Source organism: Aptenodytes forsteri, unplaced genomic scaffold, assembly GCF_000699145.1.
Source record: "Aptenodytes forsteri isolate BGI_AS27 unplaced genomic scaffold, ASM69914v1 Scaffold93, whole genome shotgun sequence".
NCBI classification, from domain to species: Eukaryota; Metazoa; Chordata; class Aves; order Sphenisciformes; family Spheniscidae; genus Aptenodytes; species Aptenodytes forsteri.
The window spans coordinates 9,751,422-9,768,591 of NW_008794665.1; the positions used below are offsets into that span (position 1 = coordinate 9,751,422).

Below are 17,170 nucleotides of genomic sequence, written 5' to 3' on the forward strand. Positions count from 1 at the left end.
CCAAGCATAGCATAGACGAGAACGGAAATCTCATTTTTTACTGCCAGCTGGGCATTCTGGTGCGATCAGGTAATCTCTGAGCAGCCCCAGGTCTTCTATTTGCAAGCACACTTAAACACACACTTAATTCAAGTGCATGTGACGGTAGGGTACATACATCCAGTTCGGGAAAGATGTTGCATGCTTGTTACTTTATCCATGTCAGTAGAGGTCTCACAGGCTACGCAGACTGCAGAAAGTTAAAGATGTGCACGAGTTTTGACTGGATCGGTGCCTAAGCAAGCAACTTCACTTTCAACAGTTCAACCTAAATTACCCAATCCAAATTCCTTCAACCGCTTTCCTTTAAGTGGGAAACATTTTTGCATGTATGTCAAGGCAAAAATAACGTTTGCCTAAAAGCACCCTGCTTAGCTTTATATAAAATATTTGCTTTAATACTATTATAATGCAATTAAGCCATTTTATTCAGCAAAAAGGAATGTAAATCAAAACTGCATTGTCACAGTTTAAAAATCTGACGGACACAAATTTATTTGGACATGTTTCCGGATTATAAATGAATGATGTTTTAAATTTAACTGTTAGGTTTTACTCCATTCTGAGTCACTCAAAGCCATGGCATCATATTCCAACGTAATAAACTTAAATTGGTAAATTTTCTGCATCCTGAACATTTGAGAAAAAGCAAATCATTGATTTAGATTTGTAAACACGAACTTGGAAACATAATTCTTACCTCTTCTATTATTTCAAGTTTGAATAAAGGATATTTCTTAACAAGGAGGCAAAAGTTTTCTGAATTGGTTAAATTCAGCTGCAGATGATATTCAGGGATAATTTGGTAAATCTGAAAAGTGGTTTATGTTACTTAAGAAAACTCAGATGTATTAGTAAGCCTACATCATCTTCTAAAAAGAATTCGGGCAAAACTCCAGCTAGAAATCTGCAATGCAGAAATGACATTAAATATTTCTTAACAAGGAGGCAAAAGTTTTCTGAATTGGTTAAATTCAGCTGCAGATGATATTCAGGGATAATTTGGTAAATCTGAAAAGTGGTTTATGTTACTTAAGAAAACTCAGATGTATTAGTAAGCCTACATCATCTTCTAAAAAGAATTCGGGCAAAACTCCAGCTAGAAATCTGCAATGCAGAAATGACATTAAAAATCCCCAATAAAAAAAGAATGGTAAGTATCAGGCCATGATTCTTTGTAAGAAATGCTGACTCTTTATTTAAGGTCAATACCCAACTACTATTAAGCTTGCAATATAGCTGCTAACTTTGTGAAAAGCTACATCTCTTAAGCCTGGTTGCAGTGTCTTTCCTTTTACTTCTGTAATAGCTGGCAAACAGGCTTCCTAGTTTTGGAAAAGTGAGAGAGGTTGATACTTGCACACTGGTTTTCCCTTATGTACAAAAGCAACATATTTTAACAAGAAGAATATTAATCTGTTCCTGCAGATCTAAACATATCTTAATACTTTTTTTTTTTAACAAGTAGCATCAATCAATTCAAGTGAGAGCGATCATAATTGTAAACATGAAGTCAGCCTGTATTTATAGGTCTGGATTCCAAGGTTTTAAAGAACTGAATAAACAAACACAGAAACTTTCTTGGAGCACTTATTTAACTTTATAAAGTAAAAAAAAAGAACGCAAAATATTATTTCATGTTCTCTTTATAGCTGACAACTTGCTGATGTCTGCCTTGGAAAAGCTCAAACCTGAACGGTCCGAGTAAACACTAAACCCATCCTAGTGCTCCTTAAAGGACAATTCACCCAGCCTACAATAACTACCACCAGCGTGCAGATGCAGGTAAAAAGACTGTCGAAAGGACACATTATTTGGGAGGTATCTACATCGATTTCAAAAGTCAGAAGTCGCCAGCCCAATCTGTGGGAATCATCTCAGATCCAGGAGAACAACAAACTGGAACCATTTGAGTGCCGCTTCCCATGAGCCAGCCTGACCACAATGGTGGTTTCTTGTTGACCTAAACTTCAGAGTTCGGTCTACACGCGAAGCAAAGGATATAATAAACAGCACAGAGAAAAGGAAATATCTTCAAAGTTTTTGTTCTGCTAAATCAGCATTGTGGACCTCAGGCATGGGAAAATTCAAGCCAAGATAGGTTGACCATTAAAAAGAGCTACAATTTGGGATACCACTAAAGAAGCAGGCAAAGGAAAATGTATACAACCACAAAATAAATTATGAGGATCGGCTTTTGGCAATGGCAGCACCAGTTTGGTTCCCACCAAATGAAATATTTGTAGAAATGATAAATGTTATATATTACAATCTCGATCAGATATCATAATTTTTAATTGTAATTTATTCTGGTAAATCCACAATTGAGAGATCCCTGTTTGATTCAACAAACCCACACTAGGCAGATTTATATTCTGGTTTAAATAATGTAATAGGACATGCCAATTTAAATAATTAATTTTAAACCCCCTTTGTTTTGCATTTCCGCATCAGCTATTTTCTGAAAGATGCCCAGGTTCTCATTTACCAGTAACCACTAAAACAACATTAATTTCCAACTTAATGTAACTTTTATATCAAATGTAACCGGCCTTTTTGCCATTCAGATGGGAAGGCTACGTATTTAAGTGATTATACTTATTTTAAAATACATACATTTTGAGTAGAAAATAATGGAGGATGATTATGATTTTCTAACATAAAACCCTGTAAGAATTGGAACCTGAGTACCTGCAAACTGCATTTCGTCAGAAACCGAAACACAATAAAAACATCCAAAAGCTGTAGGATGTTGTTCCAGTTACGTTTTGCCAACTTAAATAAGGTTATTGACCAGCAACTGGAGCTTTAGGGCTTTCACATACCTGCTGGTACTCTAAAATTGGAAGCCATAAGCAGCTGGAACTGGGGACTTTTTGTTTCCCTTATCAGTATTTGTGCCCCTGACCCATCCTGGGAACACTTATTCCCCCTCAATCTACAAAGAAAGAAAATAAAATTAAAGAGGAGGAATGAAAATGGGTGGCAGATGACTGCACAGGTATCACATAGTATCTCAAAGAAATCCAGCTCTTGCAATACCCTTCTTTCTGGTTCTGAAGGCCCCCATGACCATCTACACCATGGGGGACTTGAAGCAGGACACCACACACCGATCATTAGCTGGAAATCAGCCCTGAGGTCCTTGAAGCTAATGGAGATTTAACACAGCTCTACCAAACACAGCACCATTTCTGGGTGCTTCGATAACTCCGTTGTGCCTAACAAATACCAGCAAAACTCTGAATATCTGCTCTGCAGATAGCAGATAGCTGCAAACACAGTTCAAGCTGGAAAGAGCTGGCTCCAACCAACAAAAGCACATTTGCTTTTGCACATTGGGTAGTGAGCTCCAAAACATTGTTATCTTTCTATTTGGAGATTATCCTGAAAGAGATGCATCCGTGTTTCACTGCAAGAAAAACCATCTCAGGGACTCTGGAAAGTCTAATGTGGTAGACATAAAAATTAAAAAGTCACTTGGCATTCAGGGATGGAGCGACTCCTCTGCTCTGAGGAAGCAAACCATCTGGATAGGCTTTCTTGATGGCTCTCAACTCTGTCACACTGTCGTCCAAACCTCTTTTTCCAGCAAGCTCCCGGGCTCTCAAAGAGGACATCCCACCCCACCTAGGGGACTTCCACTCCTGATGGTCGAGGTGAATTGGCAGTGCTTGCACAGGCATGCAGGGAGAGCTGCCATGTTACAGAGCATGACTCTGCTTGAGATCGCACTTGTCTATTGAGCAAGCGAGCCCTGGGAAAATGAAAAGGAGGAACCCACAACTGGAATTGCCAGAGGCCAAGGCTGGCACAGAGGATGACGCAGGCTCCGGGTGTTGTGTGGCCTGAGAAAGCCAGGCTGGCTCCAACCCCTGCCACAGCCCAAGCCCATGCTGAGCCAGGAGTTCAAAGGCAGCAAACCCATTCTGAAGGAGCAAGGCTTTGGCCAGCGCTGATTCAAGCACTGCCCCAGTTAATGCCAGGAACCAGACTCGTATCACCCGTGACTCTGGCTGATTCACCAGAGACTGAGCATGCTACATCCATACTAAGGCCAAGGAAAGGGGTGAACTGCTGTCTGAGCCTCCCTGAGCTTAATCCATCATTTCCCTCCCTAGCCCCATATCCGAAGAAAGCAATCAGCATGGGCAAAGTACTTCTAGAAGCCCTGGCCACTGCTGACAACTCAAGAACTATTATCCTGAATTACTAACAGACCTATACTGACTTTACACAGAACATAAAAACTGCCCATGAAACACTCCTGTGGCAATCCAAAAGCATGCATTTTGCAAATTCAGAGGCTTATGCAAAGATCCTCTTGGTAAAAAGCCAGAGTGCTGTTGCCAAAAGTCAACAATGTGAATTTTTCAGATAAAGGAAACTTGACACCTCAAGCCCCAGATTGCCTGCCATTTCCATTTTGGTTTGGGTTTCAGAGAATAACCGCTGTGGAGTCTTTCCCCGTTGAGCCAGAAGAGACGGCTGGAGCTCCCCTGAGTCCAGCAACCCTCTCTCTTCAAAGGGAGCTGGAGTAAGTGAGTAGCTATCAACTTGCCAAACCACACTGGCTGGCTCTCACTGACAACCTCCAGAATCGGTGTGGCCAGCAGGACAGAAGACCAAGCACTGCTGAAATGAGCTAGCTGAATGCCAAAAGGAGGAAAGGACCAGGGGTATAACCAAAGAGAGGAGGGATGATGACAAGCAGAGGTGCCGACTGGTGTTATGGGAGTAAGTGGAAGTAGATGAGGCCAATACATTGCAGCAATGGAAATTCTGCTTTTTTTTTTTTTTCTACGAGCATTGCAGAGTAATAAATAGAAAGGTGGAAACAGCAATGAAAGCTGTGATCTTGGCTTCATTTCATAGGAATAGGAGATATTACACCAGGAGGCTGGTGACCATGGCTAAAACCGTCTGGAGACCATCCATAATAAAGATATAAAGGTGGAAACAGCAATGAAAGCTGTGATCTTGGCTTCATTTCATAGGAATAGGAGCCAAATATTACACCAGGAGGCTGGTGACCATGGCTAAAACTGTCTGGAGACCATGCAAAGAATGGTACCTGCCAACTAATAGGCCTGTTTCCCCCCCAAAGTCCAATAGCTGCTGATCTCTGTTCTTCAGAGTCCATGTAATGGTCCACATCTATCTCCTGTAGCCTTTGCTGCTAGAGACATGAGGAGCATGACGGTGAAGCAAAAACCTTGAGTTCCACCTGCAAGGCAGAATTAACATGCCAGCTGGTTCACCATAGGTTGACGATGCTGCTGGAGCAAACAGGTGGCCAACAGACTTGTTACATTGGCTAGGAATTAAATCATCACCAATGCAACACACCAAAGAATGCCCCACAGTCAGTACTTGGCTCAGCAAACACCTCCAAGAGGACTTACTAAGGGCATGCGGTCCTGTGAAGCATGTCAAGAAAAGCTAGGCTTTATCCTCTACAAAGAAAAATGCTGCTCTCCACTTCAATGCTTCTCCTGTGCGAGAATTAGCACTGAAAATCATAGGAAAAGTGGACCTACAAACCAGCTTAATATAGTGGCTTGGTCAGGGACTTTGTTATCAAGAACTCTCTCCCTCAGACGAGTTACTGCTCATGGAGCGATAGCTCCATGTTTTATCTGGGCTTTTCCTAGCTTGGGAGCAAACCCTGGTAACATTAGTGTTTGTGTTTCAGCGGTCCAGCGCCTACGTCCAGGCACAAAAGAGCACCTTCCTAAGGTACAGGCAGGATAACGGGACACACATTGCCTCCAGTGAACTGACGAGCGTATTCGTCTGCGGCAAGAGCTCAAACAGCTAGAATTTCTCTGCTTGCTGACACAGAGACTATAAAGAGAAGAGAAAGTCATTAAGGTAGCAGAAGATACTTCTTTGAGTACATGGCACCAGCAAACAGCACCAGGGCTAGTGTGCCTCATCCTCTGAAAAAGGTGTTTATAGCTAAGCTGTACTGATGATAGTGATGCATTACAGCACCCTGATGGTTGCCCAGAAGAAGAAAGATAGCATGGATGCTGCTGACAGGTCAGGAATAGCAAAGGGGATTCCACAAGGAGCTGTCCCTCTTCCCTGCCTTTCTGGAGAAGGCTGAAAATCAGTGCTAGCCGTGCCAGGATCCTGCTACGCCCACCATGGCTTGAACAGGGACTTCTCTAGACCTGTGCATTTCCCTTGCAGAAAATGACCTACCCAACATGGGAATTGCACAATGCTGACACAGACCTTTCCGCTCCATACAAGCACTGAGAGAAGAGCCACACTACTCCAAGGCAGGGTGCAAATTCCCAGAGAGCTGAAGCATCAGAAAAAAATCAAGCAAAAAAGGAGAATAGAACCTTAAAAAATAAATAAAATTAAGTCTACGGCAGCCAGGTATGACAACCACGCCATATGAAGAGAGTCCTCTGGAGCATGGAAGCACATGTGGAGCACATTTCTTGCAAGACCTGGAAGGGACCACAGTCTACCTCTGTCACACTGATAATCACTCACTGTTATCCATAAAACAAATAAGCAAGTGGACTGCCATGTAAAGAACACTGAATACTCGGGGAAAAAAGTATATGAAATATTTTTTCTTTTAAAGAAAAAAGGAACCTATAATTAATAAACAACTGGTTGTTTCTGGTCACCAAGAACTTCGGAAGTCATAGAAGTCGTTTCCTCTTCCATCTCTTCTACAAATAAATTAAAAATTTTTTCAACTGTCAGTCAGTTCTTCAGCCTTGAATTAACCAGATATTGAATTAAATCAAATGAATAAAATGATGTGAAGAAAACAGTTGCTCTGAAATGGTGCAATACATTACTCCAAAGTGGGCTTAATATTTCAGTCAACACTGTCTCCAAGCATTTAACCAATTACCTCTGGCAACTGGATTTTGTTTTCTTTAAAACTTCATCAGACATGAACACCTTTAAATCACTTCATTTAATACAAATAACTAAACAGATTACAATAAATTTGGGCCATATTACAAGTTTGTTTCTTTCAAATCCAAAGTACCAGGGTTTTAAAATAAACATAATCCTTTCCAGTTTTAAAAATTTCTCAACCAAGCAAAAAGTATTTTCCATTCTCCAAAGTAATCCAGAACATAGACCATATAGTTCACTAATGTACATTCAATCTGGGATACACTGGTGTCACTAATCTAACGTGAAATTCAGGTGTGCAGAAGACCATTCTGTATCTACTTTAAAACACAATCATCAGTTACTGACAAATATATTTAAAATATGAAAAAAATTACGAACTGACCCACTGGCTACTCTACTAATCCTGGGATTTTATTTTGCCTGGGGTTCTCTAGGGTTTCTTCAGAAAACATAAAGTAATTGCACAAACTCAGAGGCACAGTTCTCCATCAAGAAAGTCTTCCACAAGAACATGCAAAAGCCCACACCAAGAGTGCCTCACGGGTTGATCTAAAGAAGGCAAATACTATGAAAGAAGCAATGCTGGAAGAAACACTAGGTGAATGTAGAGGCAGAGGTAATACGAAGAAAACAGAAATGTGCAGATTTACTTGTTCCAGTCAACAACAGTAACTAAAGTTTATTGATTTCAGTTTCAGCAGCTAAAAATCCATGAAAACATTTTTATGTGATACAGACAATACTATCCCATATTCAAATTTCTATCAAAGTAATAATATAAGCTAGGATTTTCTCACAGTCATTGCTATTTACTTACCAATTAGTACAATAAAACCTATTTTAAAATGGAAATATTACTAACCTATTTTAAAATATAAATAAGTGCAAATAGTTTTTGTATCCAGTTGTAATTTAGCTTTTCAGTTATATGGAAATATCTAAATAAAGAGACTGAAAAAAATCTGTTAGCTACAAAAATAGCTGGACACATTCTCAGCCACTGTCTCTCAACTGTTCCCTTTATATCCATTGTAAAACTATTTCCAACACACTAATCACATCTATTCGGAAGAAACTAAAATTATATGATTTCAAACTATTTTCATTAGAAAAACAGTCCTTTAACAACTGCTTTTAGTCTTCCATCTAATTATATACTCTTAAAGGCCAAATATTCATTCAGTATGCAAAAATAACCATAGCCTTTTATTAAGGATAAACACCAGATAAGAGTTCATAAGAAAAATAAAGATGCTCTTTGCCTCTACCAGCAACACTGTGCAATATAGGAAATTAAATTTAACTTTAAAATTTTAAATACATATATGTCAAAGTCTTAGTAACTCCATATCAGAGACTTACTACAATTAAGTCTGTTCACAGCATCATAACTTGCTGGACTGTGTGGCTAGTATTTCCTTGGAGATACTTCACATAACAGCCAAGATGTTCAAAAATCTACCTTTCTAAAAAGCTCTCCCCTAACTCAATACTAAGTAATCTGCACTTAAAACCCCACAGCCCTGCCAAGAAATCTTACCTATCTGGAATATTTTTGTGACCAATAGTCAATAAAAAAAGATTGAACTGATTAATAATTGATTCTGACATCTGTCTAAGGACAGCGTAAGAACAGTACATTATAAGGTTACTCAAATTAGAGGGCTAGCATTATCTTTTTTTTTCTTTTACCTATGCACCTGTCCCACTTTTTATGCAAAGGCTGTTTATTAAATGCAAGCAAAACCCCTGATTTCCTATTTCGTAACAATCATGGTCTGATCTTCTCCACATTCAATGTACGTTTCTACAAAAAAATAAAATTGATTTCAAGTACAAAGCAGCAGCTATCTAATCCACAAATAAAAACTACAGCGATGTTCTGCTCTTCCTAAAACAAGCTTGAAGCCATGATCATATTAAAGACACAGATGTGAGGGGATTTTTCAACTTCCAAACAGATGCAAACAAAGTATTACAATCCAGGGGTGCAGGTAAATGAATAAGCAAGCAAACTACGTGACGTTTGTGCAGTGTCCTCTCAAATCCTGCAATCCCTTCTAGAAAGTCTGGGTCTACATCTCCCTCTTCTTTACTCATGTTCTTCTCGCATGGCTTGGTCTCAGAAACTTTCCATGCCTGTAACGGAAACTTGAGCCAACTTCTCAAATGTATGATTTCTTCATCTCCACTCATCATCCACTTCTGTTTCTGAGAAGCTCCTCATCATGACACCTGTATCTCAAGAAGCAAAACAGGAAACATCACAGGGATGAAGCAAGGAAAGATGTATAATAATATGCCTCCGTGTCTTTAATAAAATCCCAACTTTCATTCAAGTTCCTTTTAGGAAATAAGAGTTCCTTTCACAAAAGCAAAGTTTTACCAAACTAGGTATGTAAACATCACGTGCCAAAATTGGGGTAACCAATCAAATCTCCCCATCTGCACCTTCGTTCCTGACATGACGAGCAGGAGAAATCCTGTACCCACTGGGCTTACATACTGTGGAAAACATCATTGGGTGCCAAGCTTGCAGAACTAGTCTGCGGCAGCCAGCTCAACTAAAAGAAACCACTGACCCATCTACTAACTTATCCGCTACTGAAAACAATGCAAGTTATCTTTACCCAGGACCCGTTCGTCCAAGTAAGTAGAGCTCTAGCCCACAACTGAGATGAAAAACAAAGACGTAAGCCTCTCCTCTACTTTCCCCACTGCTCCTTAATCTATGCAACTTCCACAGTACGTTTGCATTTTTACACACTTATCAGGTACTGGAGGAGATGCTTCCTCTGCATTACAGCAGTTTAACTACAAGGTGACAAAGGCCTAAGGTATTTTCAGCATGTCTTTGTCCCCAGAATCACGTCATAAAGTTTGGGGTCAGGGTGGAAGGGACTTGCCTATCTGTTTCTGCCATCCAAAACTTGTGATCAAGCGGGCCCAAAGCCAACAGCAGCACTGTTCAGAGTCTAACAACAAAAAGGCAGAATGGTGACTCGTCCGCAAAATGGAGACACAGCCATCTTGTGTCCAAACAAGCAGTCCAAACCATTTGCCTGCCTCACGATTCTACCCAAACACTGAACGAGGGGGTGCAGGAGAAATGATTTCTGCAGCCTCCCCAGCCCTGAAGCCTTCAGGGCAGATAAGCAGGCACCAAAACCATTCTGCCAGCCAGCTCTCAGTGACACAGAAGCATGAAAGCAATTTTCTCTGTCCCTTTTAGGGTTAAAGCCATCTTTAAATAAACATTAGCACCAAAATGTCTTCCTAGCAGAGGCAGAGCAGATCCTACCTCTTATCAGCCACCATTGCAAATTCTCAGAATTCCACCTCCCATCTGATATCCTCCTTTCTTCAGAGCAGGCTTCACTCGGAAAGACAGCACAGTCCTTCACCAGCTCCTCCCAGGGAAACGACAAGGACGGGTCATTTCGGCGCTCTTACACTAGAAACGAGGGACAGCTGTAGGGACAGAGTCCCATCCAAGCATAAAAAGTCTTGGCTTTGGTTCTTGCACACTGCCGTAGAGAAGATAACTGAGCCTTGGATGGTCAAAGCAAGAAACCCTCTGACAACGCTCTGGGTATTGCGGAAACAATAGCTGCTAAGTAACCGGACAGAAATGTATTTGCTGTGCAGGGATTATATGTCAAAGAAAAATACACATTCTGTCAATTCTGAACTCTTGAAGAAGTCCTTACCCTCAAAAATGCTTAGGAGGCAAACAGTCCTGAAAGCCTGTGCCTCAGTGATCATGCCTGCTACTGAGAAACATGCTATTGCCTACTCAGGAAAGGCAACTATCACAGATTTCAAGAGCTTACAGAGCACAAAAGCCGAGGCAGCCACACATGTCCTGTCAGCAGGACATCCAGAACGTGTCCAGATACCATCCAATTATTTTATACCACAGTGATCCTTAATCTTTTATCATGATGATCTCTGTATAGAAGAAACAGAAACCACAATTTCACTGTTACATAATCATAACAACTCCATATTCTCTCTGAGCACCAGAAATTAACTGCGGACAAGTAATTAAATTTATTATTGACACCCTCACTCATTAATCAGATGTCTACATTCAGCGTATGCACCATACAGATTACAAGACATCCAGGCTGCTCACTGTTGCATGCAGAAAGAGAACTGTAGAAAAAGATTAATAGTTGTCAAAAAGATCTGACACTGGCTGTCACCTGAAACAACCGAGGAATTTTTGGTTTTCTTTTGAAGAGACAATTTACTAGCAGGCTGGTACTTCTAACTTTGATCTTCATAGCAGCCAACACCAGCAGAAGAATTTTGTAGCTCAGTAACAAAACACAGAAACCTCCCGGACTGTTAACTCAATTACAGTATTTTGGCAAGGAAGCCTTCTCCTTATAGCTTGAGGAAAGTCTTAAGATTAAACAGTGCATGTTTTAAAGGTACACGTGCCTCAATTATTTGGTGTAACTGTTCGTGCACCTAATTGCTTTGAGAGAAAAAGTATTCCACGGCAACTTGCTTGGAAGACTGATATTTTTCCTTGTTTCCCAAGGAAACAATGGTTATATAACCACACCAACTGTCCCATGCACAGAAAAGTAAATTATAAGGCCAATCTCAACCTAATCTGATGGAAAAGGACAGAGATTTCACAGGTGCTCAATTCCTACAACAGGCTTGCAGAATAAATAACCGAGGCAGCCCCCTGAGCAATGTGCCTGGTTCACAAACATCAGGGAGACATCATGTTTTGTTTAAATATACCCAAGAACTACAAGGTGGTGAGAGGCTGCTCAGGCACTGTGCTGTTGGAAAAATCAGGGACGCTAACGGTACTGCTGTGTAATGGAAAGAAAGAAGGGAAGATGTTTAAGGTACCACAGTGCCACCAAAACTGAGAAAGCTGCAGGAAACTCTCATCTTCACTAGTTCAGCTGCTCACAGAGCTACTTTTTAGTCTACGGAGCAATACAGCAATGCCTTATGTGCCCATCACAGCTTCCATCTTTACGTGGGCTGCTGCTGACGTGTTAGCAGGCACTTCTCAGGATTCATTAAAGGCACTTGGGTCAACAGTTGTCCTCTTTCACCAATGAGACACTGGAAAAGCAGACATACACTGCAGTACAGGTGGCCTCAGAAAACCCTCAAAAAAAAAAAAAAGCTTTTCAAACCCTTTCAACAAGATCTTACCCAGACAGGGTAAGGTAAGCACTACCATGACAGGTCAGATTGCTGGTCCATCTGTTTAAGAATCCTGCCTCCTGTGATCGGGACCAGATGCTTCAGAAGGTGGAACAGCTCGGGTAGTGAACAATGATGTAATTCACCCAAAGGGGAAACTCCTTCCTGACCTCATCAATTAGCATGAAGGTTTATATGCTTAATTTCTTTTTAATCCTATTTACTGCAACTCTGGACATCGTCATTATATATATAAATGTCCAGGTCTGCTTGGAATCCAACTAAACTTTTGGCCTCGGTAATATCATGTGGTATAATTATGCCAGGTTTCAAATGTACTGATTTTCAATTTCATTTAAACATCCCTTTGTTCTTGCACTATGGGAACTAGCACAGCTATTAACCACCTCTCTTCCCTTTCCCAGGGCTCCAGTCCGGCTTGCACCATAAGCTCCCATGCCATACTGTGCTCTGTTACAGAGTGGGAACAAAATCTGAGGGCCTCTAAGGCAACAATTTAGCAACTTCTGTCAGTTATCCAGCAACATTTCTATACACTAAATTTCAGGGATCTGCTGGAACCTGGCAGCTCCACCAGAATTTCACCAGGCCCTACCCTCTTCCAGACCTTGCAAGCTCACTTTTCTGACATTTTCCACTCCAGAGCTTCCACCCTTATAAGTAAACTGTTTTGCCCTGTGTTGTGCTCTTTGACCCCCCCCGAGATTCTGATAAATTTAGTTATAAAAGAACAGACAAAAAGCATACCATGCTGGGCTTTTCAAGGTCACACAGGAACCTCTCCCTCTGAGCAAAGAATTCCCCTCCCATCTCCATGCCTGAATAAAGAACAACAGTGTCCAACCAAGCAAAACCAATCCCGTTTTGCTCTTGGCTGGTGTTCCTGTGGGCTGCAGGTTCCTCTGTGCAATAACTTTAGCCTATGTTGTTACTTATGGATGAGCTCATGTCATATTCATCATGATTATTGTGCCAAGTATTTACTAAAGCTCCAGTGCGATTAGTCACTGCTGTTTCTGCTCACAACACGCTTACAAGAGGCATCAAGGTATAAAGCCACACCTTCATTCAATAAAAGTTTGGTGAAAAACAATATAATGATGTATGCAAGCAGCAGACAAGGAAGGGAGACTCTTAAAGCAACCTTGAGGTTCCGGATCCTCTCATCTCCCCAAAACACAGTCCTGCTTTCAGTAACTATTTGGGCTGCATTTTCTTCTCCCAGCCTCTGGAGCTAAAACTTTGGACCCCAGGCCACAGGTTCTTAATCCCAAAGTCTTCAGGAGAGAAAGAGTAGGTCTAGCTGATGTGTCATGGGAAGATGGCCTCCCAAGGAGATGACAGAGTTTTTACAGCATCTGTGAGAAACATCACATAGCCATCACCATTCTACTGCACGTGTTTTGATTACGGGCTTGGAACTGGTGAATTATGGCAAGAGAATACTTCTTTGCCTCAACCAAAAAGAAAATTACACCATTTCATCCCACTTTAGAAGGACCTTCAGGCAAGCAACCCGTCGAGAGAAAATTCCTGTCCCAGCCTATGGTCCATAAACAAATGGAGCTCTTTAACGATCAAAATAGCACTAACAGAACTGGTAACAGGCACCACTTTGCCAACTGTTAGCTCATTAAGTAATACAGCCACATGCAACTTTTTTCTCTATTTGAGTATCATATACTGATTAGTCAACAAAATCACAGGTCTCAATGTCAGTTAAATTGTCCCATTGCATACTTCTCAATGACCTCCCCATACTGTTTAATAGTTACGCAGCAGTCTTAGAAACTCTGTTCCAGAGCGATGATCTTAATACCGTCTTTCTAAGAGACCATAAACACTTTCCTGTTCTTCTGTCTCGCATGTGTAAAGACAACATACCGAACTGAGTACTTCTACAATGCTCTTAGGCAATGCTCAAACAGCGGTCCAAGCCACAAGTTTCAGAGCTCTGCCATACCAGCATCACCAGGACCTCTGATCAGCCATCGAGTGGTTTGCCTTTGGCATTTCAGGATTTGCTGAGGTTGAAAGAGAAGACAGTAATGATACAGAACAATTCTCCCATCAGCAGTGGCAAAAGTAATCTTGGAGGCCTTGAGTGCAATGCTTTCACCATTTCTGAGTCATTACTGAATATGAAGTCAAAAAGAGGTGATATTTTCTGTTTGTCACACACAAAAACAGAGTTTGGGCAAGGAAATCTTTTAACGGACTCAGCAAAGGTATTTTTGGCTGCTAGAATTCTCAATCTGTTGTGCTAAAATTAGCTTTAAATAAATGTGCAATACAAGTAGTACATACTTTGCCTAAGAAAAAATCCGCTGGCCACTTACAGATCATATGAACTCGGTTATTTAGTTGAGCTAAGAACATCAATTATTCCAAGCCTTATCTGACTGTAGATTTGGGTCTACTTAGCAATGGCACTGCCACATATCAAAACACACGAGCCACAGCTCTTTACCAAAGCGAGGGAAAGTTCCTGCAAACAACAGTTGCTGACATTTAATAAGATGGTCATGAAGAAAAGAGGTAAGACTGAAAAAGCCTGCGCCTCTGCCTCTCCCCTTCTGACCTTCCCTCTGAAAAGAAAAAGCAAGTCTTCCTCTTCTGTCAGTCCACCCTTCCTTCTATATTACATATAAAGAAATTGGATGCTTTCAACTATCATTCCCTGATGTCCACCAACCAAAGCTATGGAAGACGATATTCTTACTTTTTTCCCCCCTTCAAGCTTTTCATCAATCAGTAAAAGGGTTCCCCAAGTTCCGCTTTGTTTGTACAATCGGTGTCACAGAAGTTGGTTCTAATATTGCTCATCAGAGCATACACCACGATCTGAGCAATGGCAAAATAGAGTCGTTCAAACACACCGAGTACTCTGTGCTGGGTAAAGTTCACAGCAGCTGTTCGAGTCCCAGGAAAGACATCTGAGAGAAGCGCCATAAATAACGAGATCACATGGAGTCTCCGATTGCACAGCCAACATACATCTGTCCTGCTCAGGAATTTATGCTTCACACCCTACACTGTCAGTCAAGAGTGTATTACAAATTATGTTTTCAGGATGATCCAGAGGATATTTTGGAAAGTAATACAGCCCTCCTGCCGGCCGAGTCTTTTCAAAATACTCATTCTATTCCATTACAAAAAAGACAAATGTTTCTATAATCTTGTCCAAACCAGTGTCTTTCTCGGGAACAAGCTATAGATCCATGTGTGCCTTTTATACATCACAGATGTCTAAAACCAGTTCCAGCGAGTCTGACAGCCTGACGGAAACTGAATGGGACTACTCCTTCGCAGACTCAGGATCTAAGTTTTTCTTCAGATGTGCAAATGTAAGGTATTTTCTCAGACTCGAATTTCAGCAAATCCCTAATTTGAGCAGCCCCTTTTTACGAGTCTTAATTCATTTCACTGTTAGATTAAAATTAAACCCAGTTCTCCCAGAGCATCTCATTCCTAGGCCTCTGCAAGGGGAGAATCACTTTTCAAAGCAGTGCCTAGCTATAATTGGGAAAGAAGATATATAGCTATTTTATAAAAATGAGATTTTTTTTTCTTTCTGGAGTTTTGCCACAAATTGCCTTCGAGGGCTTGGTTCAGAAATTCCAAATTCAGTTTATTTTTTTTCTCATTGAGAACTAACTCCTTTTAGCAATTCTGTTAATCTTGGAGTTTGAAGTTATTTTTATTAAAGTAACGCCCAGAGTTTAGATATTCCATAAAAAGATCAGGAATTATTTTTATTAAAGTAACACCCAAAGCTTAGACATTCCTTGCAAAAATCAGGCAAAGCACCTTCATTCTTAAAAAGGTTCTTAGCCTTTTCCTTGTAAACACAGATTTCACAGAGACAACTGAGCACTGAGAAGTTTTATCGGCCTTTTTTTATCAGAGTTGGGAAAAAAGTTATTAAGGCAGAATTTTTCCTGCCTAAAAAAATCCTGAGCCTTTTTCTCTTAACACAACACGTGGTTTTTTCCTCCTCCCTTCTTGTCTTCTGTTATGGAAGAAGTAGCGCCGATTTCCACTCCCCGACGTCAGATTTCTCATGAGACATTTGCGCTGGCTTTGGGGTGTTCTGCCAGCAGTCAGTATCTCTGGTCATACTCAGTATCTCTCCCTTAGCCAGCAGGGAGTCCTGCCAACCCAGGCGACACCAATTTCTGATGGAGCTTGTTAGACTACAAGAAACTTGTTCTTAGCCCTTAACTCTTATGCCACAACAGAAACAGGGCTGCAAAGTAAAGGATCTTACCTCCATTCTCAGGGGCCTGAGGCACTGAAACCTTCTGCTCTTCAGTGGCAGCCCTGTCTTGAGGACAAGATCAAGTGCTGCCTTTTTGTTTGAGTGACTACGTTAATAAACTAGGTGACATCACCCAGGTTCCTTATCATGACTAAAACACAGTTTAAGTGTTTGGAGGGGAAAGGGAACGCCTTTTGATCACTACTTCCAATTCAGAGCGTAAGCAACCGCGACTGAAGACTGCACTTTGTCAGCAAGCCTCCTCCAAACACTATTGCTCTTCAGGCATAACAGGCCGAAGACATCACAGAGTTAATAATATGTTTTCCATCAAGGTGCTTCTTCCCCGTTGAAGAAGGCACGTAGTGACAATTTTCAATCTCTTTAATGTAGAAATTAGGGCCGGGACAAAATCTTTTCATTTCCTCCAAGAGAGGTTAAGTTGCAACATACCCACCTTTCTCTCTGCAGCGTGTATAATTTCAGCTTGCTCAACAGCAGCGGCACTCCTGAGTTCAGGAGGACTTTAAAAGGAGCGATTATGCTCACGGAAGTAGGCTAACGTGAATAAACTGCCCAGGCAACAGGGAGACATTCCAGAGCCCTGTGCCGTCACCAGGCTTTTGGCCAATGCTGCTTAATCATATATGCAAAACGCAAATTACAGAAAGATTCATCATAGGTTAGAATATTCTCAATGAATAATTTTGCACAGTGCTGAAGAAGCTTCCCCGCAAACCATCGTCGGACGAAGGCACTGAGATC

The 17,170-nt window shown here is 41.1% G+C and overlaps 1 long non-coding RNA gene across 1 annotated transcript; it reads right to left on the minus strand.

Annotated features, from left to right (window-relative positions):
• Positions 1-7,593: 7,593 nt before the first annotated feature.
• LOC103894246 lies at positions 7,594-15,028 on the minus strand. The gene is made up of 2 exons (XR_657299.1): positions 14,867-15,028; positions 7,594-9,180 (listed from the first exon to the last, which is right to left on the minus strand). It is a non-coding gene; the product is annotated as an uncharacterized LOC103894246 (long non-coding RNA).
• Between the last annotated feature and the right edge of the window lie 2,142 nt (positions 15,029-17,170).